General features: G+C 41.8%; 1 protein-coding gene and 1 pseudogene across 9 annotated transcripts in view; one reads left to right on the top strand and one right to left on the bottom strand.

The window, feature by feature from the left end:
- The window catches only part of SRGAP2 (SLIT-ROBO Rho GTPase activating protein 2), a 250078-nt gene that overhangs the window by 22855 nt on the left and 201203 nt on the right, over positions 1–26020 (top strand). The window lies entirely within an intron of this gene.
- LOC126939500 (ragulator complex protein LAMTOR5-like) lies at positions 18844–19477 on the bottom strand (annotated as a pseudogene). Its single transcript, XR_007720402.1, has one exon. The product of XR_007720402.1 is annotated as a ragulator complex protein LAMTOR5-like (transcript).

Genomic DNA, 26020 nt, shown 5'->3' with positions numbered 1-26020 from the left:
GGAGGCAGGAGTGGTTAATCTCCTTAATTTGAATAATTTTGGGATGGTGAGATGGCTCTTTGATAGAGGATTTGATTGGAGATTGTGATTGTAGGATATGTTGAAAGAGGGGATCAGGCTAAAGCCATTTATAGGAAATTATATTTCAGATATTGGCAGTTGAACTTAATGTATTCCATTCTCACTTCCAAAGGCTTTGAATTTTTAGTGTTATTTCTATTTTGAGGAGAGTGGCCTGTACTGCTCATCCAGTGTGTTCAATCCAAGGAGACTATAGGAGTTATTACTCTCCTTCTTTTAAAATTATTTCTGTGTAACAGAGATTACCCACAGTTGCCTGGAGAGGTTTAAGCCACAGTTTGGTAGAAAAAAGACCACTCAGCTGGAGGTCAGAGGCTTGGGTACCAGTGGTAGCTCTGACCCTTGCCATCAACTATGTGGCCCTGGGTAAGTCTCTAACCTTTCCTGGCCTCAGCCTCTTCAGATATCGGATGAACATATAATTCCTACATCTAGGGGTTGCTGTGTTGACTAAATGAGGTAATGTTTGTGTATCAGCTTAGCAAATTACATACCTCAAACAAATATATACTAAGATTTTATTTGCTGCAACAGAAGAAAGTGGACCATTTCTTGGTGTTTGTTTTGATGAGACTTGACCTATATAACATTGGCTCAAGTATGTTTGTTAAAGTGAATCACCTGTTGCTTTCTGGGCCATACTTGAAATGACATGCCATGTTATGGGCTTGAAGTATGACTGTGCCAATACTGTACTCGCTGTTTAACAAAATGAGGTCGTACCAGTCACACTATTTTGCACGTATTTGTTTACACATCTCTCTTGTTTGCTAAGCTGTGAGCTCTTTGAGAGCAGGGACTATTTCTGTTTATCTTTGTTTTCTAGCATCTAGCACAGTGCTTAGCATATAATAAATGTTCATTGGATGGATGGATGAATGAGTGAATGAAATTCTTTGCATTTTTATTTGGTTAGAGAGATTTTTTGAAAGGCATATATGTGGGATTATTTTTGCTGTCACCTGCTAATTTCATAGATGTCTTCTCAACTATAGACCTTCACATAAGGGCAAGACCTATTTATGCATAGTTGAGTTGTAGCTGCTGCTGCCCTGGCCTGATGGCACAGTGGTGAGGACTGTCTCAACATCTGTCCCATGTCTCTTTCATAGAATAATACCCTCCCTCAGCCCCTTTTCCCTGTACCTTCCTTTCAAGGATTGCTGTGTAGTTAAGTCTGCCTCAGGCAATTTATCTTATCTGTACTTTTGTCTTCCTTATTCCTTTTCTCTTTTCCAGTGCTTATTCAGTAACCTCAAGGAAGTCTGTTCCAACCCTTCTTTGCTGTTGGTGTATTCCTATTCATGAGTTAAATCCCAAACCAAACATACTCTAATCGGGGCAGTTGAACTTGAAAAGAGCCAGTGAGAAACCTGAAAGGAGGAAAAGCCTGGCCACAAGGCTCCAAGTGAAATGAAAGCCATAAACACCAGCTTCGTCAACCTTGAAAGCTTCTAAAAGTGCCCTTAAGCCTCCTTTTGAATCACTAAAAGTTTTCACTTACCTCCCTGTCTTTCTCAAATAAAATTTCCTCTTTCTCAACTACCAGTCTTAAAAAACAAAGCAAAACAAAACACTTCACACCTCCTTCTTACTCAGTTTTACACTAGTGGAAAGAGAACGGAATTTAGAGTTGGAAGGCCAACGTGAGCGCCCTGCTGCTACTTAGTAGCTGTGTGACTCTGGAAAAGTTTCTAGGCTTTCTGTGCCTCAGTTTCTTCAACAGTTGACAATACGACCATGTATCATCAAATAATATACTATGATGTGAAGTTTATGTATATGAAGAACTCTTTCAAGCGCACAAAGCGCCAGCTACATGTCAGATATTTCTAATGTTACACCAGTTTTTAATATTGTGTTTCATTTGCACATACAGTACTTGATATCTCAATTACATTAGAGGCTAAGACAGTTTTCTACCAGCACGAGAACTGAAACACGATAGCATGCCTTTTATGGCAAAATGTGTTTGAACTTCAAACAACAAATTGATAAAACTTATTATGCAATATACCCTATCAGTAAATTAATTGAAGGCTGCCTTTAGATTGTTAGGTGTGGATGACAGGAACTTTATTTCATACTTCTTTTGTACCTGCCATTGGTGTTTAACATAGTGTTGGGTTCATAACAAGTGATTAGACAGTCTTGTTGATAGTTTGGAGAGCCATCTTAATCATGACCTAGTATCATTCTTACTTCACAGCAACCTAAATGTCTTGACTAATGTTAAACTGACTAATTTGTTTTGAAGCTGAGAATGAGAAATTGGAGGTCCTTCTGATAGATCTGAGATTCCTTTTTATTCCCGAGTTGGATAAATTAGGGTAAACAAAATCAAATACTTGTAAAAATACGGTACAAAGGAATGACATATGTATGCTGGTTCCCTAGCAGGGTAATTCCATCAGTGCCTTTAAAAAAAAAAAAAAAAAAAAAAAAGATTACTTTCCTTCTCAACCAGCCAAGGGAGCCATTTTCCAATCTCTTATCTTGTTGGGGTGTGTTAGAAAAATATACCAAGAGCGAGAACCTGTAAGCCTGGGATTTATTAACCTGCTTAAAACCAGTTTTACTTCAAATAGCCGATCTTTAGTGTCGACCATTGTACTTTTGTCTGCAGGGAACAACTCAAGTTTCGTCCTGTCCTCAGTAAGCAGATGAGAGGTAGGGTTGACGTTAGAAGCCAAGCTTTTGTGGAGCAATAAGATAAAATTATGAAGGAAGCCTATTGAATTCCAGGAGAGTTTAAAGAAAAGTGTAGAATACTTTGTTAGCAAGGGTATGGGTGGGCTTCTGAGTGGAGGCAGCAGGCTACACCTTGGGATGTTTCCGTCCAGATTCTGTTTCAGAAGCTTCCTAAATGTATGCAGAAGTTGTGTAATTGTATTCATAACTGTTGAATGTATTATTGGTTTGATTTGGTTTCACTGCTCCTAAGTTCCTTTTGTCTTATCTTGCAAGCATATCACTGTGAGTACTTAAATCATTAACAACTCATTAAAACTCTTTTGACCATTTTCATTTTCTACCAAGCTGAAGCCTGGGTGTGGTGGAAACTTGTGCTGGCCTGCTTGACTGTGCTGTACCTGAGCAGCTCCTAGCAGTTTGGCTGTCAAAAGGCCACTGAATAAACAAATTGATAGGAATGGCGGACATAATCTGTGCAGTTCCTTGAAAAGAAGGAAGGGGCTGCAGAATACAGGATAGTCAAGGATGCTTTTCTTCAACCTGAAGGACTCTTCAGCAATTAACACCTTGACTCTCTTTTTATGCAACGCATTTTTTTTTTGTCCTCTCAGAGATTCTATTTGTACTTATTATTTTCTTCTTTCAGGATTTCTATAGCTTCTTTTAGAGACTCAAAGTGCTTCCGGTTTTGTTACCACATTTATTATTTAGGGGCAGGAATTAAGGTCTTGATGGAGATGAAGTGGTACATCACTTACTGGGTTGTGGAAGCAGTCTACCACAGGCAGTTGCAGCATTTCTTCTGGTTATGTGTTGAGAGAGATAATATATATGTACACATACATATACATACACACACACACACACACATACATCTTACCTTATTTAGGATCTCCCATAAGAGAATTTTAAGTATTCATAATTTCTATATATTTTAAATGGCTCATAAGTAAAGAAAAAAGGTTTCTCTGCTTTTGACTTGAATTGTTGAACTATTTGTCCCTTAGTAAACTGATCAATTGCCACGCAGATTGAGAGAAAACCATTCAATCAATCAAAATGTTTCTGCTACATTGGCATGCTTTGTAATGGAAATGAAAACGACAGCATGTTTTTGTCAGTTTAAATGAATAGGTTTCCTTTAGATCGATGCTGAAGTTGGCATTATAGGTATCTAGCCTGTGAATGCTAATAATTAATTATGGAAATGCCTCATGGAAGCACTTGAACTTACCCCTGCATCTTACAGATATATCTGCCTGTTGGTGAAGTGTATGCCAGCGTTGGCATTTCTTGTGAGTGCTGGCATGACCCACAACACAGCCTCTGTGGTACCAGAGGGCCCTGTACTGTCTTCAAAGACATTTGGTTCAGTGCATTAAAAAAATTCATTCATTCAATCACTAATTCATTCATGTACTCAACACATGATTATGTATGCCCACTATGTACCAGGCTCTGGTCTCGTGCTAGAGATAGAGTTATTAACAAGACAGAACAAGTCCGTGCTTTCATGGAGCGGTTTTTTTTTTTTTTTTTTTTTTTTTTTTTGAGACAGAGCCCAGGCTGGAGTGCAGTGGCGTGATCTTGGCTCAGTGCAACCTCTGCCCTCCACCTCCCGGGTTCAAGCGATTCTCCTGCCTCAGTCTCCCAAGTAGTTGGGACTATAGGCACACGCCACCACGCCCGGCTAATTTTTGTATTTTTTTTAGTAGAGATGGGGTTTTACCATATTGGCCAGGCTGGTCTCAAACTCCTGACCTTGTGATCCACTTGCCTCGGCCTCCCAAAGTGTTGGGATTACAGGCGTGAACCACCATACCCAGCCCGGAATGATATTCTTAACATATGGACTTTTGCAAGGAAGAGTGGCAGTGGCAGCATTGTATGGGGAGCTCTGATTCTCATTTATGCAAGATGTGTAATGCCTTTCTAAAGAATAGTGTTGCTGCTTACAGCTCGGGCTTGGAGATAAGACCCACCACTCTGCAGGTCCACTTGAACTTCTTTGTAAGCCCACTTGAACTAATCTGGAAGAGTTTCAAGCTTTGGTACCCTATTTGCCTACAGCTGGGTACAAAACCGCCTATTGGATATGATTTTAGGGCTGTTGTCAAGGTCCCCTGGAGGTGGATGGACTGAAGACATCTCTTCTACTGGTAGCTTTTTCTCTTTAAAACATTCTTTTATTGTATCTCACTCAAAAGGCTAGCTGTTTATTTATACTTTAGTATGAGATTCCATTTGTTTCTTTACAAGATTTTGATAAGGGTCTAAGGCTACTAGATGCCAGTCTAGTGAGGGAGGGCACTCTGGGGGGAAGTAAGCAGGTATATGGGGCTAAAATCAAAAGATTGAAGCACCTCCAGTTGGACCTACTTAACAGTTTTGCTTAGCCTTGAACCCTTGGTCTCTCTGATAGTTAGTTTTCTAATTTATTGTTTTTGAGACGGAGTCTTGTTCTGTTGCCCAGGCTAGAGTGCAATGGCATGATCTCAGTTCACTGCAACCTCTGCCTCCCAGGTTCAAATGATTTTTGTGCCTCAGCCACCCCAGTAGCTGGGAGTACAAGCGTGTGTCACCACACTCATATAATTTTTGTATTTTTATTAGAGACAGAGGTTCACCATGTTGGCCAGGCTGGCTTGAACTCCTGGCCTCAAGCAATCCACTTGCCTCCGCCTCCCAAAGTGCTGGGAGTACAGATGTAAGCCATTATGCCCAGCCTCGTTTCCTAATTTTAAAAATGAAATTGTTGGAGTAGATCATCACAATCCCTTTTAGTTAAATCTGCTCACTGAGTAGCTTTGTACCTAACTGCCCAGCTGCCCAGGCTTTGGTGTTTTTCCCCATTCTGTGCTTCGGTGAGGAGATTCTGCGTTTTCTTTCCGTTTGCTTTGCCAGAAAGAGCTCTCTGTGGCAACATAGAAAATATGAACTCACTGATTTCCCCAGAAAGGGAAGAGTCCACAGCTTCAGAATGGTATCTGTCCTGGTGTCTGCATTCTGGTCAGGTGGCTGTGTTCAGTGTCTGTGCTCCCGAGCTGGGGTGCTTATCTGTAGTAGCCAGACGGGCCTGAGTGCCCACAGTAAGTTACGTTTACATAGTGGAGAGGTGAGCAAGCAGATAGTCTGAAGCAAGTAGAAAGAACACTCAGGTCAAGGTTTCCCAGCGGAAAGATTTTGAACCATCATCAGTTAAAAAGAACAGAATCTTCTTAAGATCACTGGAAAATACATAGCCAGGGAGATCCCAAGTATCGTGGAACCAACCTAATTATCGATACCTCCTATTTGCTTAGCATTTTATGCTTTTTAAAATGGGTCTCATTTCATATCTCATCTGATCCTAAATATCCTGTGAGGTAAGCAGGTCAAAAATTATCATTATTATTATTTTTTGAGACAGAGTCTCATTCTGTTGCCCAGGCTGGAGTACAGTGGCGTGATCTTGGCTCACTGCAACCTCCACCTTCTGGGTTCGAGCAATTCTCCTTCCTCAGCCTACCAAGTAGCGGAGATTACAGGTGTGCGCCACCATGCCCAGCTAATTTTTGTGTTTTTACTAGAGATGGGGTTTTGCCATGTTAGCCAGGCTGGTCTCAAACTAATCTCAGGTAATCCACCAGCCTCGGCCTCCCAAAGTGCTGGGATTATAGGCGTGAGCCATCTCGCCTGGCCAGCAGGTCAGAAATTAGTAATCCCATTTAAAATTTGAGAAAACTGAAGCATTAGGTAGGCTAAGTGACATGGCCAAGGTCACATAGTTAATAGGGCAGGATCAGAATTTAGAATGCATGCTTTTTCTTTTAAAAACAACTTTATTCAGGTATAATTTGTGTGCAATAAAATTCACTATTTGAAACCTATAGTTCAATGAGTTTTGACAAATGGTATTTATACTTGTGTAGCCACAATTATAATCAATAGGTTGAACATTTCTATCACCCGAAAAAGTCCCTTTATGTTCCTTGGCTTTAATCTTCCTCTTTACTTCCCCAAGTCCCCCTATCTTTTGATGTCTAATGCAATGCTCTTTTCACTGTCCCACACTCGAACTTGACAGTCCTTCAGCCATATCCTTCTGGAGAGAGTCCTGGCTGGCAACCAGCCCACCTCATCATGTTGAGTTATGAGAGTGAATGGGAAGTTAGTGGGTTGGTTACTCCATTGTTAATTCCTTCCTTCCCTTCTTTTACCAGCTCCAGGCTATAGAAAAATTATGTGGGTTCTCTTTCCCAAGAAAGCTTGAAAAACAGGACACCAGCTCACCTGTCTGCTCTTGCTTCCTGGTAGCCTGCTGCGGGGGAGGGGTGTGAGTGAGCAGGAGGTGGTGCGGTGGTGGACTAGGCAACCTCTAGAGGATGCTCTACTTCTGTATCGTCTGCTCAGTCTCCTCCTTAGGAACCAGCTAGCTCTCTGCTGCCTAGTTGCAGTTCCCCAAGGCTTTAAGCAGTCTGAATTCCATATCCGATGAATGAATCCCAAAGGTGTTGAAGATCCCAGTTCTGAAAAATGAGCAAACCCCAAGTTTTATAGTAGAAACTTGCACAGCAGATCAGGTCCTAGACAGATCCCTCCCTCTGTAACTGAGTTAGGTTTTAAAGGGAGATATTCCCCAATATACTGTTCCTAAGTCCTAGATTTTGACTGTAGTGTTCGGGACATTCCGGAGAGTCACAGTGTTTATCCAGGTGCTGGACCAGAGTTGCTCCCCGGTGTTGCTGTGTGGCATCCAGCAAAGGCAGGTTGGGAGCCTGCTCCTTTTCATAGCCAGCTTTGCCTCCAGACCAGCAAGATGGAAGATAGGTGCCTTCACTAAGCCCCTCAGGTGGCCACAGGATGTGATCCAGAATGGTGGTCTCTACTTTTCTATTTGCTCCCATTTAGCCACCCAGTTTGGGAGCAGCCCTGTGATATTATGATTATCTCTTTCATTCATTTTGGGCTATTTGAGTTTTTAGGGCCCTTTCCTGTCCATTATCTCCTGTTCTTCTCAATAAGTCTGATATCTTCTGTTAGAGTAAAAGCTCCATCTCTTCTGATCTAAGACAGCTGCAAGGACAGAACAGACTCAGATTTCTTCTCTGCAAAGGCTCATCTTAAATCTTGGGCCCTATGGTATTGATTTTCTTCTAGTTATCTCTACAAATTTTTCTGGCTTTGCTGAAGGGGGAAAAAAATCACCAGACTGCATGCTTGAGCTTCAGGTTTCTCCTTAGCTGGCAACCTCAACCAGAAAAAAATTCTTTTTGAGAGCACTGAGCCTCAGGCACTAATTTTGCCCTGTACTCCCCAGTGTCTAGCTCTTAACAGCTGGTGGCCATCCCTGGCCTCCATCTTTACTTTGCTGCATACCTCAGCTTGGTAAGTCCTTGATGTTGACTCCTTGACCTTACTGCCATCTTCTTTCCCCTGCAGGGGCCTCTTGAACTATGGGGAGCTTAGAAAATAGTGGGCTTTCTGTGTTTTATCTACCAGCAAAGCTGGGTACCTGAATCCTCATGTGACAGTGCTGCATGGCTGACTCCAGTATTCTTCAGGAGACACAGTAGCAGAAACAAAGACTTAGTTGAAAGCCCCAAGTGTGTATATCTGAAGTGTTAATACAGAGATGGGGACAGAGAGCTGCTCATGTCTGCAAAGCAGGACAGTCCCACTTTTGCAGAGGTTACAGTCCATAGCAATGCCGTATCTTCCATTTCCCATTGGAGTTAAGTTTCCAAAGGTCCATGAAGGTTTTATTCGTTTTTATGCCCCAAGAGAACTTTCCACAGTAATGAAAGAAATGTTAAGAACTGCAGGAAATGGGTAAGATTATAGATGGCCAAGGAAGGTGGCAAGGAACAAAAAAAGACAATGTATTTTAAAGGAAGACTTTATGGAGCTATTTCATGGATGCTGCTGGTCACCTGGGAAAATCTTGGATTTATTTGACAGTTCCCATTTTCCACTTAGGCTTCATGTATAAATGGGTTTGGGAGCTAGAAAAGGGAATAATACCCTCCCCAAGGAGCTGTGGCTGAGCTCCCAGTCCCCGGGACCAAACTGAGCTGCTGCAGCTGGGAAGCAGATTGGCGCAGCCCTCTTCAAAGAGCTCACAGCCCTGTGGTTATTCCCTGTCTTTTTCCCCTTGTATATTCCTCTTTGCAGCTTGTATCTTCCTTTTCTACAGGAAATCTCAGCCGCCTAGCCCACAGCTTTACCTGGGCCTGGTTGGGCTGCTGTCTCCTTCCTTTATTCTTCATAGCCCTTAATCACTTCTTATTCTTGGCCTCCCTGGGAGGGAGGGAAGAAGGGTTTTGTTCTGATGCTGGCCTCCTGGAAGGGCTGTATCCCACCAAGACAGATGGCTGCCTAGCCTATATTTAACTGTCTCTGGGGAAGAAGATTCCACAACCTATTTTGAAACCTGTTTCATTGATTGACAGCTTTCAAATTAGGAATTTCTCGCTGATACCTGACTTAAAATTTGACAGCTATAGTTGAAACTCATTTCCTTTCGTTTCTTTGAAATCATAGAGTTTGGGAAGGAGAGGGATTTTTGAAGTCATCTAGGCCTACCCCTAATGAAGAAAATAAGTTGAAGTTGAAACTGAGAATGCCTCCTCATCCTCTCATTGAGGATCCCATCAGTTTTGGGATCTGCCTTTGAAATCACACATTTGGGTACCATTCTGTAAAAATCAATTTAATTTTTGGGGAAAAACCAAGTGATTCTGGAGTTGGAAGTTTAGAGTGCGAGGCATTAACGACTTACTCTATTTTGTTTCTAGTGAGAAAGTTAAATGATGCTTATAGAATTACCTTGCCTCTATTGGCAGAGAATAAAAATAAACTGAGCTCTCCATATACAAAGGCTTCCCCAGTTCTTTTCCTTTCACTCATACCAATGCCTGTCTTTAAAGAAAAAAAAAAAGGTTATTTTTCTCTCCTCCATCAGTGGGATTCTCTGTATTTTAAATATCTAAGACTAATGTCAGGTGACTCAAATTCCACTGAGGTCTCCCTTTTTACTTGTCTTTCTGCTGCTGCAGACCTCTCCTGACGTGAGACTCTGCTGCTTCTCTTGACCGACTGCATCTCGATGGCAGAACACGGGTGAGAAGCTAATGATGTTGTCAGTGTGTGGAATCTTGTTATGTGGTATAGAAGTCCAGCATTCTAGGCAAATAAACCAAAAGGTATTAGACTGACTATAAAGGGGTCTTGGGAAGGGATCTTACTCCTTTTTGATAGTTGGTACTTGTACCTTTTCTCAACACCTGTGACATTGTTTTTTCCAGAGATAGCATCGCATGTCAAGTTGGAACATCAGTTGCTTGGATCAACCAATAAGTTGTATCCAGACCTGTGACCAAAACTGAGGTGGTATTTGGGACATCCTTCACCTTTTGGTCTGTGCTTCAGGCCATGAGTAGTTAGTGTATACCTCATGTTCACGGGCATTAGCATCTCAGTCTTTTGAAATACGGCTAAAATTTAGTATTCCACCTGCACTTGATCTACTTGAGAAGTATTTAACAGGTCTATTTTATAAAATCCCAGGGCAGCCTTTTCTGCTACCTGGTTGGATTGGGCTACGTGAATATAAACTCATTTTGTTATCAACCTGAGAAATAGGCAGGTATACTGGAAACACCTTCTTATTTGGGGCAATTGGACTAGTAATTGGCCAGTTAATTCCAAAAGTCAGTTAAAACAGAGAGTCTTTAAAAACGAAGACAAAACAATTCTCTAGCATAATATTTATTTTAATTATTTTGAGACAGGATCTCTCTGTTATTGCCCCAGCTGGTCTCTAACTCCTGGGCTCAAACCATCCTACAGTCTCAGCCTCCTGAGTAGCTGGGATTACAGGCACATGTCATCATCCAGTTAGCATTTTATTTTAATTTAAAAATATGTAAATGACAGACTGGCCAACATGTTGAACCCCATCTAAATACAAAACTTAGCCAGGCGGGTGGCGGGTGCCCGTAATCCCAGCTACTCGGGAGGCTGAGGCACGAGAATCACTTGAACCTGGGAGGCAAAGGTTGCAGTGAGCCGAGATCACACCACTGCACTCCAGCCTGGGCGACAGAGTGAGACCCTGTCTCAGGAAAAAAAAAAAGTAAATGTACACATATTCACAAATCTTTTTATGTGGGCCAGGACTTTTTCTTAAAGTATGGGTCCTTCAAGTAGAGTTCTGTTGACTTTCTTTCATAAATTATACATTTAACATTTGATCTGTGATTTCCAGTTTCAGTTTAAGTGAACCAAGTTCTTAAATACATTTGAGAAATGAAGGACAGAATTCTTCCAGATTTTTAAGCTCCGCTACTACAACCTTTTACTGTTGTCTTGCCCATATCTAATTCAGCAGCATTTTTTTTTTTACCAACTTGCCTTCAAATTTTTTCCAAGTATTCAACCTCTTTTTCATAGGAATATCTTTTTTTACACTGACATTTCACTGGTTTGTTTTACATAATAATTTAATATGTAATTAAAATAACAAGTATACCTATTATGAACTAACTACTGACCCTGAAGCAGCCAACCTGGCTGGTGGGAGTAAATGTGAGTAATACACAATCAGCCTCCAGTGTGCTATGCAACTTAGCCAGTTTATTTTGAAGAGTAGTTGAAGTATGTCACATAAGTTGGCAACTCAGTTAAGAAAGTATCACCTGTATATTTCTCTCCTTTTTGCATCCACTGATTGCTATGGGAATTTTATCTTAGCACCTGTTATCATAATTCTTCTATTAGACTATAAGCTTTTGGATGGCAGGGCCCTTCTCTTACTTATCTGTGTATCTCCAGTGTCTCCTGATATAGTGTCTGGCCTATAGTAGGTGCTCAGAAGTACTAACTAGATATATATATATGAATGTATCTTTTAATTATATGTGTACATGTATGTATATATTCATGTATCATGTACCATACACACATATACTTAGTTCAGTGCTATATATTTGTTGGTGCCAAACAGCTCTTTATTGAATAGATGGATATATGTGTGTATTACATAATGTACTCAAAATCCAAATGAGAACCTATAGAGTATCTATTGTTTAGGATTTTTGCCATACTGGTTCCTTGTGTTTGCATGAGAAACTGAAAATTGACTGTGGAGCTTTTAGGCTTGGATTGGAACAATATGTCTTTTAGGAAGATTACTCTTTTAATAATAACTAAAACTCATTCTTAGAATAATAAAAATCATATCAATACTAAGTAATATTTATCGATTGCTTACTATGTGCCAGGCAGTATGCTAAGTGTATGTTATCTTAGTTCATATCCACAGCCCTTCAGAGGTCTTCAGAAGACACAGCAAGGCATGTTGTGTTATTATTTCCATTTTTAGATGAGGACTCTTTGGGAGCCAGCAAGGAGGTGGTACAAGGTCTAATCTTTGAACAGTTGAGAAATGGGTAGTTTGTTTTCATAGTGTTGCTTCTTATTTTCAGGGTTGGGGGCCCTTCTAGGCGGGGTGAAAGGAACCCTTACATCTAGAGACTGCCTAGAGGGAGAAACTGACACTTGCTTTTGGCTTTCTGGGAACCAGGGTAGGTACTCTGTTGATTCCAGAGACTTAATAGGATCCTGTGACTGGGCATTGGGCAGAGTGTTTGAATAGCTTCTGGCCATGGTAGGTAAAGCCAAAGTGGCAGTGAAAACAAGCTACTGTGGGACATTAGACCCTGCCTGTCACTTTCTTCCCAGGCCACTCCCTTTTTGGAGGGCCCTTCTGAAACTCCTCTTGCTCTGTAGTCTGGATTGCAGGTGCCAAAACAAACAGCAGTGTGGGTCTCAGGGCCTGGGCTGGAAGCTGGGCAGAGGGTGGAAGGGCTCCATTTGGGAGCAATGTTAATGGAAGTAATTTTTCCAGCTGAGGCATGGGGTTGGTTCTGAGCTGAATTTAAAAGAAGGCTATGGTCTTTTGTCCTTCCACACTTTTGGGACCCAGCAGATACTACAAATGCAATCTTTACAAATCCACTCACTGCCAGAAATGAATCTAAAAAAGTGCTAGTCTGTGGGCCTCTTGGTCAGGAAGGTGACAGCAGTGACAACAGCAGAAAAACAAATCAAACAAACAAAATGCCTGTGGGCTAGCAAACAGAATCTCTTTGCAAGGTTAATTCTGAATGTCAGACTCTTCCCTTTTTTGTAGGTTGGAAGGAGGCAGCAGCACAGGGAAAGAGAAAGCAGTTGGAGGCCACCTTCTTTAGTTCCCCTTCCCCAAAGAAGAGCAGTAGCTAGTATTGTGGTTGGCATTAAATTGATATAAAGACACCCTGACCTGGAAGTTAAATGAAAAGATTTTTTTTCTTTCTTTTTTGAGACGGAGTCTTGCTCTGTCACCCAGGCTGGAATGCAGTGGCGTGATCTTGGCTCACCGCAGCCTCCGCCTCCAGGGTTCAAGCAGCTCTTGTGCCTCAGCCTCCCGAGTAGCTGGGACTACAGGCATGCGCCACCATGCTGGGCTAATTTCTGTATTTTTAGTAGAGACGGGGTTTCACCGTGTTGACCAGGCTAGTCCTGAACTCCCAACCTCAGGAGATCCATCTGCCTCAGCCTCCCAAAGTGCTGGGAATTATAGGCATGAGCCGCTGCTCTCAGCCAAATGAAAAGACTTTTGATGTACTTTTTAGCCAGAGGGAGTTTATGCTGCTGTGTGGCCAGTTTTTCCGTACGTCTGCGGCAGTTACAATTTTTGACAGATATCTTGAGAAGAGGATAGATTTTGATAGAGGGAGTAACTTTATTAGCAAGACTGATTTCATGTTAGAATGAATTCTCTGGGTGTTTTTCGAGTTACTTATGTTCCTTAAAAAGAAAGACATTGGGCCGGGCATGGTGGCTCACGCCTGTAATCCCAGCACTTTGGGAGGCCAAGGCGGGTGGATCACGAGGTCAGGAGTTTGAGACTAGCCTGACCAACATGGTGAAACTCCGTCTGTACTAAAAATAAAAAAAAATTAGCTGGGCGTGGTGGTGCATGCCTGTAATCCCAGCTACTCAGGAGGCTGAGGCAGGAGAGCTGCTTGAACCCAGGAGGCGGAAGTTGCAATGAACTGAGATTGCCCCATTGCATTCCAGCCTGGCAACAGAGACAACGTCTCAAAAAAAAAAAAAAAAAAAAAAAAAAAAGACCTTGACTGGTCTTGGCAGTCTTTGGGTTTTATTCAGAACAACTGTGTAGAGTTGGCCAACTCAGGAATTCTAGACTAGGGAGAGAATTTTGCAGAGCTGTTGAGCATGTCTGTGGAAATGTGCTGTACTCATCACTATAGAATGGTTCTCCAGTTTGACTATAAACTCATGGAGCTGGCTCCTTGAAATGCTAGCATCCTAGCCATGCATGCATGCAAGCAAGCAGAATTTGTTCATGCCTAGGCCATATGTGGATGTCAGTCTTCTTCAGTTTCATATCCGGTTTCTGCTTGCCTGAGTTAGAAATGAAGTCATCCGGCACTCACAAAACCTCTGGTCTTAGAGGCTTAAAAACAAAAACAAAACAAACATAGCAACTATCCCACACCACCTTAGTGAGGTGGATATTATTGTCCTCTTTTCAGAGGTGAGGAAACTAAGGCTCAGAAATTAAGATACGTGCTCACGGTCACACAGGTCCTAGGAACTGGGGTCCAGGATCCCAAAGTCTGCCTCTAAAGCCTATGCTTTTCCCATAGGGCTGCTGAACCTGACCTTTGCACTTCTTCCATTCCTTGGAAGTAAATTGAAATGAGTTTGGGTTGGCGCTGTGGCTCACACCTATAATCCCACCACTTTGGGAGGCTGAGGTGGGTGGATTGCTTGAGCCCAGGAGTTTGAGACCAGCCTGGGCAACATAAGGAGACCCCATCTCTACAAATAATTTAAAAATTAGCTGGACTTGGTGGTGCCCACCTGTGGTCCCAGCTACTTGGGAGGCTGAGGCAGGAGGATCACCTAAGCCCGGGAGTTGGAGGCTACGGTGAGCTGTGATCATGCCTTTATACTCTGGCCTGGGTGAGAGAGCAAGACCCTGTCTCAAAAACAAGCTAACAACAACAACAACAACAACAAAACTCCTAAAAAACAAAAGAAATGGGTTTGAGAGAGAAGAAGAGAGAGAAACTTAACTGTGGGTGTTTGTAGTTAGGTACTTGTGGAGGACCACCTACCATCAGATGGGAGTGGCTAGCCCTTTTGTTTTCATTTATGCAGACAGACTTCCTTTTCTACATCTGCTTGTTGTACCCGGTAGAAATAAGGATGCTGCAATAGAGCAGAGGAGCTAAACGTGACTTCCTCTGACTTACATAATAAAATAAGAATCTCCCCAATGGCCCTTTCCTGTCTGCTGGTCACTGTGATGAAGTGGGCCACCCTAGGGACAGCTTCACTTAAGGGCCTCCCCAGGGTTATCAGGTCCACAAAGGGTCTTGGGATCAAATGTGCAGCTAAATTGATGAGATCAATTCATTAGGATAAAGACTTCTACTTCCAAACAGTATGGTGCTTGGGTCAGTGTCTCTTTAGAAGTTAATGTATAGATAAAAAATTTCATATTAGGGAGAGCTCTGTGCTGCCCTTTCCCAAAGCTTTGGTTATTTGATGGGAGGGCAAGACTTCTTGAACCTGCATCAGAATATTCAGCTTTGAAAGATGACAGTTTTTCTTGAGGTTAATTTTGTACCTGCTGTTTCTTTTAGAAATGATTGCTCTATGGGTTTAAAAGGTGACCCAAATGACTTTTTTATTATTATAATTTTTTAACTCTGGGAGGAGTTTGCGTGTGTGTTTGTGTGTATGTGTGTTTTATCTCTTTCAACTCTGACCACCTGGCAGTCAGCCTAATCTCTGCTCTCGTGTTGACCCTTTAATTCAACATTTAATTACCTATCTTGGTATCTATATGAATTTTATTTTATTTTTTTGGCTTTTTTTGAACTCATAAAGGGCATCCTAGTTCCTAGAGGGCATAGTGCCCATCTCCCCCCATCCCCCGGTGGACACTCTTTTCCAAAAGACACATGGTACCCTTCACACCTGAGCTGTGGTGGTTGGGTTTGTCCCCTTTGCTTTTGTTCGCAGAACGCCTTTACACCTTTTGCAGTTGACGGTTCTGTTGTACTTGTAAGGAAAATCAGTTGAAATAAAAAGAGATTAAATTGAGAGACAAAAAGATGCTGTCATACTCCCAGTTAGAGGCAGACTTTAGTCTGTATTTTCAGATTTATTTTGATTATAAAGTATTGTCTCCCCACCGCCACCCCCTGGCTGCTTTTCTTTGTAGTTCTGTAATCAGGAGTCTGTTATTCTCTTTCCAGTGCTGTAATTAATAGTCTGGTCTAAAACATAAAAACCTGAAAGTTATTAATGGAAATGTCACTACTCACCTCATTTTTACAGAGGCTACTTGGCCTCTAAGTCATTGAGTCTTTGGGAAAACATCATTTAGCATTGACTGTGTGCAAGAACTGTGCTGTATGCTGGGGATTTAAAGACAAATAAATAGGGTTCCTGCCTCTGAGCGTGCATCATCTCACTAGTGAGGCTCACATACAAACAATCAGGCAAAATTCAGTGTCATTGAGAAGTGTTATAATTGAGTTATATATAGGGTTCTTATTTTGCACTTCTCTGTAGAGTAGTAGTTTCCATACTGTGTGGTATTTGCCTGTTCACTTGCCTGTACCATGTCTCTTGAGGGCCAGGAACAAATATGGATATAGACATGGAACCACAAGCGAATAGATGTTTCTTAATAATGCTAGGCCTGTCTTACAAGGTGTTCCATAGTGGAGCCACCTGTGAAACAATGGATTTTGCCTTCTTGTTTGTTAACTAAATGCTTGATTTGCTTTTTAGGATTCTATTAGGTTAAATCATATGACATTACCATTTTGTTGATAATTTCACATGATTTCATATAATAAAAAGAGATCAATTTTACAAACTTCTGGTTTTCTTTAAGTTTAGGTCATGCACAGAGGTGAAGTTCTGCACAGGTACTGGGCATCCTATATGTATTTCCACTAGGTTACTATTTCTGAGTGTGAGTCTCTATTTGGAACTTCAGAGAGGGAGCCTGTGGCCCAGTTATTCCAGTGTCACTCAGCTCTGGCGTGGAATTCTTCTAGGTAGTGCCTTTTTGTAGACTGGACAGGGAATAAAACTGCTGCTCTGTGCCCATTTATAAATATTTGCATTTACCTTGGAGAATGTACAAGACCCAGGCTTCATGTGTGTGTGAGAGAAAATAGCAAGTGAAAAGGATGTGTACACAGCAGCATGAATGGGGTGCTATTCTTAGCTGGGGCTCTAACCTAGAGAACAGGAAACAAGATGCTTCTGAATGTGGACTACGGCTGCCCTATGCTAGAGCCAAGAGGCTTCGAGTCATAGGGAAACTCATGACAGTTGCTAGTGTCCTTCAGACCTTCCTCTTTTGTAGAAAGTTTCATCCTTGGTGCATCTCAGACTGAGATGGAGGGGGGGGTGGCTCTCTTTTCTAAGGAATTTAGAGAGAAAGGGCAGATGTAGTCTTGATCAGTGGGCTTCTCAGCTGTGCTGCTTCTTCTGTAGAGACAATCTGGATCTATTTGGTTGATGGAGCAGCTCCTCTCATTCTGAGTGGGTTTAGCATTTGAGAAATAGTGGGGTAACTTGGCTGACTGGACTAAACCCTCTTTGGCAATTTATAATAAATGCTCTCTGATTTATTGTTTATTTTTTCACATTAAGGTTGAACCTGATTTGCCCTTGAAAGTTAAAGAGCAGGACTAGGACTAGAAATGCCTGATGTATACTGTAGCACACAGTGGAGTGTCGTCCATTTTTTAGTCACTTGGTGACTACTGATTAATTGATTTGAATATGTCAATGTCTGGCAATTGGACCAATTACTCAGCTTCCCTATCTGATGGTGTGGTTGATAGAAATGTTTCCAGGTGGCATTTTCCCACAGGATTAGGATGGTGGTAGCATTAGCCAGGATCTCTTTTGTCACTACCACTGTTACTGAATGATCTGTATTTTGAACTTCCTTGACTTAGTATTATACATCCAGCCCCTACCCTAAATGCTTATTATTTAATATGGACAACTTACAGGTTAATGTTTTAAAACTTTTTTTTTTTTTTTAAGATGGAGTCATGCTCCGTCACCCAGGCTGGAGTGCAATAGTGCAATCTCAGCTCACTGCAACCTCTGCCTCCCAGGTTCAAGTGATTTTCCTGCCTCAGCCTCCCGAGTAGCTGGGATTACAGGCAACTGCACCATGCCCAGCTAATTTCTGTATTTTTAGTAGAGACGGGGTTTCACCAGGTTGGCCAGGCTGGTCTCAAACTCCTGACCTCAGGTGATCCACCCGCCTCGACCTCCCAAAGTGCTGGGATTACAGGTGTGAGCCACCGCGCCTGGCAAAACAGGATATCTTTAATTAGAACTCAACATGAGATGGTATTTCTTCAAAGAGGGCCTGAAATTGTGGTATTACCTCCAAGCGAACTCTATGAAAGAAATCGGGTCGGTATATAAACCGTTTAATTTCTCCATTTCTCTAAATAGGGAAAAAAAAATTTTTTTTTTTTCTTTTTTACTCAGAACACCAAGCGCATTCAACCACCTCAAAAGAGGTTATAGCTAGGGCGCCCCTCTTAGAAAAAAAGACATTTTTTTTTCCCTTAAGATTGGTGCATGGAAACTTAGAGCCTCATTTTACCATCTCTCCTGATTTGATATAGATTTATGAGAAATGAATATGGGGAAAATACTGGCTGTGGACTTGAAAACTGTTAACTTGGTGAACAGCCTGTTCTTTTTCATGTTAACTGTGTACTTTGACTATTCAAGATCCCTATACTTCTCATTTGTCATGCCACCTCATTGCTGCAAGTTAGCCTCCTTAGATAAGATACATAGCAGTTAGCTGTCTTCACCTGATGGGGAGGAATAGGGTAGAGAAAAGAATGTGACCAGTTGTTGTCAACTTCTCTGTGGAAGTGGTAACCATGTCAGAGCCAGGCCCTGGAGACCTGGCTTGGAAAAGCATGAAGTTTTCCTACCAGGGACTTCTTTTTTTTTTTTTTTTCCTCCAGACAGATTTATTGAATATAGCAAAATTCTATATACAAAGTGACTTGGACCTGCTGCTTCAAAACATGATCCTTTCTTACTCATATCTTGATAGTTGGTCCATAGAACATTAGAAAGCAACTGACTCTTAAATAAATAGAAAAGTGCCCAATGCACATTAAATGAATGGCCTAACTACTGGAACTTTAGTAGTTCTATAAGGTAATTAACATAGGTAGGATCGAGTTCCTGTGATAGGCTGCTGAAGAACAGATATGAGGCGTCAAGAGGCCATTTTGTGCACTGCCACTGTGATGCCATCATGTTTCTGGATAATAATGTTCCCATTATCTGATTCTAGGCACACCACAGGAATATCAGTGGGGTCAGAGGTTAGCTTAGCTGCTTGCTGGGCTAGAACAGATACCACTCCAGCATGCTCGTCTGACAGGGTCCCACGGCAACCCAGATTAAGTCCTTGTGAATCTTGTACAGGACTCCAACAATGGAGGGATTCTTCATTGTGTCTTCCAAGTGCTGCTCCAAGGTTGCCTCCATCCCACCCACCGACCACCCAGGCCCAGAACCCAGCGACACGGCACGTCCTTCTCCAGCACAGGCCTCAGTCACTTCCCTACCAGGGACTTCTGTAGAGCCCTAGACCTTTCCATCTTAGTGCCGAGTTAAATGAGTCACATAGCCTTCAGGTAAAGTCATTTCCAAGGGATTGTGAGAATGTGCCCAGCTTGGTTTGGACTGTGTCACGCTTACTTGTACTGGCTTATCTTTGCTACTAATTTTTGTGTGTGTGTGTGTGTTATTTTTCTTTTAACTATTGTTGATGATTTGAGTGATCCTAAAGATTTTGATGATGGTAACTTTCTGTAAGAGATGTAGATGCAAGACACCCAGAGAATTGATCTTGCCCTTCATCTGACACATTGTGACCAGTTTGTTGAACGTGGTAAGGCCTGGAGTTGTCACTTCGAATGTGTTCTTAATCTGGGAAATTTGAAGAGGTCTGCAGCAGGGAGGCTGGTCAGGGAAGTAGCTTTGCAAAATAAAATCTTCATACTGATGCAGTCGCAGGGAACTTGCCTTTGGGTTTGTGATTGCAAAGTGCTGAATCAGTCTTTGGTGTGGATACAGAATATTTGAAGCTAGTTGAAGTGTAGGGGTGTCAGGACAGGAGAAATGATGAGATGAAGGCGTATCAGAGGCTGAAGGTCACGTGATTTTTTCTTAGTAAAGGTTCCTTTGATGTGGAATTTATCTGTTTAGTCCCCCTAATTGGAGTTGTGATCTGGTGTCTGTCCCTAAAGACTCTGCTGTTGGCCCTGGACTACTTAATTCTCTTTGCTCACCAAATCGTTGATGTAAGTTACAAGTTATGAGATTTAATGCTTAGAGTATGGTTTTGGATTATAGGTTCCTTGCATTTTTAAGTTAGCAGTTAGCAGAAAGAAACCAAGAGAAGCAGCATGGTACAAACAAAACCCCAAATAAGTGCTAGTGTTAGAAAGAACTGGGTTCATATCCTAGCTGTGCCACATGTAAGTTTTATCATGAGAGTAAATTGCTTTATCTCCCAGAACCTCAGTGTTCTTGTTGCTAAATGTGCACAAAATAACTAGCTATCTTATAGGGAGGTTGTGAAGTTAGAGTGAGTGAAGGTGACATGTCTAGTAAGGGCCTGGCATGTAGAAGCACACAATCAGCTTTAGCTGTTTCTGTTATTAGCAGTGGACTTAGCACTGTGTAAATCTGTCCTTCCATGCTTCCCACTTGCCCATTTGTCAAATGGACTTGACATTCCTTGCTCAATGGTTGACAGGTAGCCAAGTGAGATATCTGAGCTGTTGGGGATGGATGTGTATCTCAAGATCCTGGCATCCAGACTGGGGCTCTACAAGTTGCACTATATTTGCAAGTTGTAGCAGAACTATATTAAAAACATGCCCTGCCTGTTTCCCCTTGTTGGTCCTCCCATTCAGAGAGGGGCTTTCTGGCCTTGTGCTTTAAATAGTCTTCAGATGGTAACGTGGATAGTAGATGAATACAATTCTTGTGAATCCATTTGCCTTGTGTTTGGGAGTTCTATTCTTAGACCACAATCACCGGAATAGAAGCCTCTGACCCCACATCCGAACTGAAGCTATGTGGGCCTGGCTAATGGATTTCTTTGGGAAGCTGGGACAAAGGACTGGGTCTGCTTCTGTCACTGACTAAGCCAGGTATGGAGCAGTCCATTAAAAACCAGTCTCCTCCCAATTGTCTGGAGTTTATGAGCCTGGCTTACCTAGGATCTTTTCTATGTTATGATCCTAATTAAAGTTCAGCTTGTTTACTCTGCTCCAGTCAAGGAGTTACAGGCGAATCAAGGCAGATAAGATGTTTATGGATGAACCCTGTTTCATTTTCCTCGGATCCACAATTAAAGAATTAACAGCACTTGTTATTTATTGAGCAGAACTGTGGGAGGGAGGAGGGCTTTAGTGCTTGTTTTGCTGCTTTTGTGAGCCCAGGGCTGTGCCAGCAGCATTTCACTTTTAATCCTTAGTATTGTTAGGCCTATATTTCCACCTATAGAGGTGGAAGTTGAGGATCTTAACTTGCCCAGGGGTTCATGATCACAAACCTTCTGCTACTTCATACCTTGAACACCATCTCTTCTAATAGATGGGCAATAGTATGGTCATTTCTGTGAAGATACTGGTGACTTAAAAGCATTACTAAATGTTTATTAAACACTTGAATATAGTTATATATGTGAGAATGGATTCACATCTAGGGCTCCTGACAGTATTTGTCAAGATGCTGGCCCCAAACCCTGAGTTTGTCATGTTATTTAGGCATATTTTGTTGCCCAACTCTGAAGCCAAATGATGCCAGGGAGAGGGAGCCTCCATACTGTGGGGGTGTTTCTAAGAGCAGCCTGATCCTTAATTATCCTACTAAAGACAGTGTCCTCTGTTTGTGGAGTGCCTTTCTGCAGGGAACCCCTGGAGCTACCAGAGACATGATCTCAGCCTCATAACATCCCTGTTAAGGTAGGAGGGGGCTGAAATCATTTGTTCTCCTTCACATTGAAGGGAGACTCAGGCACGGATGGGAGACAGAGGCACAGAAGTTAAATAATTAGTCCAAGGTCACATCAAATGATTTCCAACTCAGCTGATGAATCTGTCTAGGTCTTGGTCTCCCAAATATTGCAGCTTCCCTTACAATGTAATTTGATCTTAAACACTTTACATGTCTTATTTTTCTTCCTCCTTTTTCTATTTTGGTAAATAAGATGTTTTTTACACCTACTGCCTGATTAATGTTGGGTTTTAATTTAGCCCTTCAAGATGATCAACGACTTAACCGAGGAAACTGCTGCCAGAATGTAGTTTATAATGTACCCTTTTTCCTATGCTCAGTTTTCTGCTTCTATATATTGTACATTGTCAGTCTCTGTGGGTTAAGAACTTTGGGACTCTCAAGAGTCACCTTGACCGAGGAGCTTCTGCAGTTGGGAATTGTCACCTTTCTCAGAGCAGTGCTATTGGGAAAAAAAAAAATCTAGACATTTTTGTTCTCAGCTTCACACAGGAAGTGGAGCACATTCAAGGGTAGCCCATTGGCTTCTCCTATAGGAATAGTATAGATTTGGCTTATTTTATTCCTTGTTTATTATAATATTATTATTCATAAGCATACCTTTTTAGTTACCCACATGATTTAGTATCTGTAAGAACATGAGCTTACTGTTTGTGTAATATTTGTCCCTGTATTTTAGATGGGAGTTGCTGAGGCGGTGTAAGGTTTGGTGACTGCATCTGGCCTCTCAGGGAAATGGCCAAGTTGTTCAGATTCTTAGCTGTATTATGTGAAGTTGTCAGCGTCATTGCTTACTACTGTGAAATAAGTTATAAAGAGGAACTTTTAATAAAAATAAATAAGATTCACTCAGGGGAGGGGTATTCATTGTTGGTGAAATATGTCTACTACCAGATGCTTTTTGGTCTCCCAATGACCTATCAAACTGCACATCTTTTGGCTTTGTAATATATTCAGTTCCACATTTATTCATTCAAGATTTTTTGTATCCTCATTATGTGCGAAGTACTGGGTTGGATGCTAGGTGACAGAGATGAACAAATCCCTAGTCTTAGGATTTCACAGTGGATGTTGGAATTTAGTGCCGTTTAGCTTCATTAGGTTCTGCAGTAGTCCCAAGATTTTCCAAGATCATCCTGTCCTCCAGTGTCCTATTGATTCAACTTCAGAATATATCCCAGACTCTGTCCCTCTTTACCCTTCACTGCTGTTGCCCTGGGCCCATCTGCCATTATCTCTCACCTGGATTATCTCAGTAGTTTCCCAACTGGTTTCCTTGTTTCCATTCTTGCCTCCTTCAGTTTACTCTCAATATAACAGCTAGAACAATCCTTTTGCAATGGAATTCAGATCATGTTTACTCCTCTGTTCAAATCCTCTCATGACTTTCCATTTTTTATATCATCTGGCTCCTACTATCTGTCTCACTGAGTTTCCTACTACTTTCCTGCTCTTTCTCCTCTTAATAAACACTGGGCTCATGGTGTTTCCTTTAACATGCCAGGCATGCTTGACCCTGTCCTGTCTCACGGCTTTGCTGTTCCCTCTGCCTGGAACATTCTTCCCATAGTGTCTGCATGGCTCACTCTCTCACTGCTTTGGATTGTTGCTCAAAAGTCACCTTATCAAAGGCCTTTCCCAAAGGATTAAAAATCATTCTACTATAAAGACACATGCATACGTATGTTTATTGCAGCACTATTCACAATAGCAAAGACTTGGAACCAACCCAAATGCCCATCAGTGATAGACTGGATAAAGAAAATATGGCACGTAAACACTATGGAATACTATGCAGCCATAAAAAAGAATGAGTTCTTGTCCTTTGCAGGGACATAGATGAAGCTGGAAACCATTATTCTCAGCAAACTAACACAGGAACAGAAAACCGAACACCGCATGTTCTCACTCATAAGTGGGAGTTGAACAATGAGAACATATGGGCACAGGGAGGGAAACATCACACACCCGGGGCCTGTCGGGGGGTGGGAGGCAAGGGGAGGGATAGCATTAGGAGAAATACCTAATGTAGATTATGGGTTGATGGGTGCAGCAAACCACCATGGCACATGTGTACCTATGTAACAAACCTGCACATTCTGCACATGTATCCCAGAACTTAAAGTATAATTAAAAAAGAAAAGAAAAGAAAAAAAAAAAAAGTAACCTTATCAAGAACCTCTAGGCTACTCTGCATGAAATATACCCCACTTCACATTTCCTATTTGATGTCTGACTTCCCCTCCTCCTTCACTGAAATGTAAGCTCCATAAGGGAAGGGATTTTGTCTGTTTTGTTCTGTTGTATCCGTAAATACCTAGAAGGTGCTTAGTAAATATTTGTTGGTTGAATGAATAAATCAGCCTATTATTTAATCAGTCAATGTCTTCTGTAAAAAGGACTTCTCATACCATTGGCACATATCTGTATGATGGCTGGTGTAGAGAGGGACATGGTCAGAGTGGCTCTGTCTGTGTGGAATAGTTTTCTTAGTATAATCCCGGAAGACTCCTATTGGGGTTAAGCCACAGATTTAGCCTTATTAGTACCACTCTTTAATCATAAAGTCAGAGGATGTTACGATTGGAAGGGATCTGGGGGACTGTTTGGTCCTCTTTTCTCATTATTGATGTGAGAATAACAGAGCCTAGAGAAAGTAAGTGAATTACTCACAGTCATAAATCTGTAGGGGCCAATCTGAAATTAGGCTTCTGACATCTGATTCTGTAGTCTTTCCTACATGTGTTCCCCCTGGCTGAGACAGTTTGTGGGTTTTCAGATTTGACAATTTTCTCTCCAGTCTCTAACCAGGAGCTTTTATCTGGACATTCTAGGTTAGCATAGATGGACGATGACCCTGTAATGTGTGGAAATCCCAAAGGGTGAGCACTGTGAATGGGAACTACCCCAGATGTGTCAGGAGCACCACAGGCACTCTCACTCTTCCATTGGCAGATGTGTAGGGTGGAAAGGAAACCAAAATCAAGACCCTTTGTCACTCCAGTTCTTTTCTTACATGTCACAGTCAAATGTGTCTCCATTTAAATTCAGATTTTTTGATGAATGGCCAGACCAGCTGCAGGCCCTTTGGGCCAGAAGCCTTGATCTCGCCAACTGTTCATTTTCTTGATGGACTTCCTTATTTCAGGCATTTGTGTGTAGCTGGTCTATTGTGGAGTTGTCAGAGGGGTGTAGAGCTTACTCTTTGGGACAGTCAGTCCTCCCCGTGCAGCATGTCCCAAAGCTGGCCTGCCTCCATCCTCTTTCTAAGTGTGTGAGGTCTTTTGTTAAACAGGGTAAAGTGAGAGAGGACTCCTAAAGAGAGAAAAACTCCTCCAGCATTTGCTGGAACATGTTTGTGAACTGACCAAGATGTAATTGGGATGGCATAAAAAAAGACTTACATTTTACTTAATTTCTTGCTGTCCGGTTTGTGATATATGGTGCCCCAAATTGAGTTTAGAAGGAGCTTTGATCATATGTCAAGAAGGTGTCATATTTAATTCTACTCCCTGCGGCCTCTCTTACAATACCAGTCATGCATAAAGCCCATGGTTTTGCTGCATCTAGTTTTACTCAAGCAACGGCTCTGGACTTTCATAGTTTACACCGACATATTTCTAGTTTGCATCTGAAATGTACTCTGAGGATGCTGACTTCCAGATAGCTATTTTTGGGTTAAGGGAAGTTCACGTCTCCTGAGTATAGTAGTCATACCACCTGGAGAGCTTCATTTTGGTTTGGTGACAAAATTTATTTTAGCTTAGTTTTCTTGCATTAGGTGGGGAAAAGAAGACCAAAAAAGTTTAGGGCATTTTTCTGAGACACTTGGCAAAACTATCAGGCCTAGAATTGAAAACTGGGTATTACTCTGTAGATGATGTCTTTTCAAGTTGGGCTAGTGGAGTTTCTGAGCAGCAGCTGCATTCTCCTTATACATCTTCAGGTTTTGTAAAATTACCTTTAGCCCTCTAAGTGATCAGATCTGTCTCACTGTCACTCATGGGAGCCCTTGGTCTGGACAAGGTGGACCTAGAGTAGCTGAGTTCAAACAACTGAGGTGGCAGGAGGGGAT

The sequence above is a fragment of the Macaca thibetana genome, chromosome 1, assembly GCF_024542745.1.
Source record: "Macaca thibetana thibetana isolate TM-01 chromosome 1, ASM2454274v1, whole genome shotgun sequence".
NCBI lineage: Eukaryota > Metazoa > Chordata > Mammalia > Primates > Cercopithecidae > Macaca > Macaca thibetana.
This window is presented reverse-complemented; position numbering and strand designations above follow the sequence as displayed.